This window comes from Octopus bimaculoides, chromosome 18 (genome assembly GCF_001194135.2).
Source record: "Octopus bimaculoides isolate UCB-OBI-ISO-001 chromosome 18, ASM119413v2, whole genome shotgun sequence".
NCBI lineage: Eukaryota > Metazoa > Mollusca > Cephalopoda > Octopoda > Octopodidae > Octopus > Octopus bimaculoides.
In genome coordinates, this window is record NC_068998.1 from 7484597 (window position 1) to 7485837 (window position 1241).

Genomic DNA, 1241 nt, shown 5'->3' on the forward strand with positions numbered 1-1241 from the left:
GCAGTTTATATATTTGACCATCGGCCATCTTTCTTTGTTTCTCACTGCTGTAAGCTGGAACAAGGAAGATGTGTTCTTGTTTGTCTCCTGTCCTAGCTTGATTTACATGTTCACCACCACAGCCTCGTTTAGGCTTAGAAGCCCTTCTTGTTTGCTTTCATTGTCCTGTTTGTATTACCTATTTTGACCCTTCACCAACTCCCAAATTTTATATATATATATATATTGAGGACTGGCGAACCAGATGGCTGCAATCTGATCTGGCAGAGTTTCTACAGCTGGATGCCCTTCCTAATGCCAATCACTCCGAGAGTGTAGTGGGTGCTTTTACGTGCCATATATATATATATATATATATATATATAACTGCAGTGAATTTGCCTTTAGAAGACGAAGTATTCCACAAACGTATTCTAACTAACCTAATGTTCTCATATACATACATGGTTGGCTCAAGGTACCAGCAACTTTGACAGTCACACAGGGCACCATGTGCTAGAGGGTACCAAGGAGGGCGTAACAAAAGCAGGGAAATTTCCATGATCGTCAGCTCGTACATGCTGAAGTTCAGCTTGCCTAGGGTGCCAGCAACCCTAGGGCCAGCCCTCTGTATGTGAGTGTATGTTTGTGGGTGTGTGTGTATGTGTGCACTCACGTGTGTATGTATGTGTGTTCACTTTCTTTTCCAACTCTAGGAATTCTTCCTTAGTTAAATCTGCTTTATGTTCCCATAGACTGCAAAGACCTCTAATTTTAAAATGCCAGATCAATGGATCAGTGATCACACAGTCACAACACCATAGTTTACTTCTATTGTTTTGCACCCTGGGTACAGTTTATGATTCTACTTGTAAATCTCATTTTGCAAATCTTACGAGAATTTTCTACCATTATTTCGTGGTTAACATTAAGAAAGCTGTAAAAATTCTTGCTTTCATCATATGCAAATCGTGAAATTTGCATTAACCAGTAACACACTCTTAGATGCAAAACTGTACAAACAAAATTCGTTGTTTTTTTTTTTGGTAAAAAAAAAAGAAGCAAAAGTACGAACTTGTCAGTTAGAGATGATTGAATTAACCCTCATGTATTGCTACGGACTATTTTTATTGACATTGTGCGAAGACGAGAAGAAAATTGCAAATTCACATCAGCTACACTTAAGTACTTTCATTTTTTTTTTCTTTTTTTTTGCGGATTGACATAAAAATTCCAAGTGTTGGAAGGGGAGAAAGAGCAGT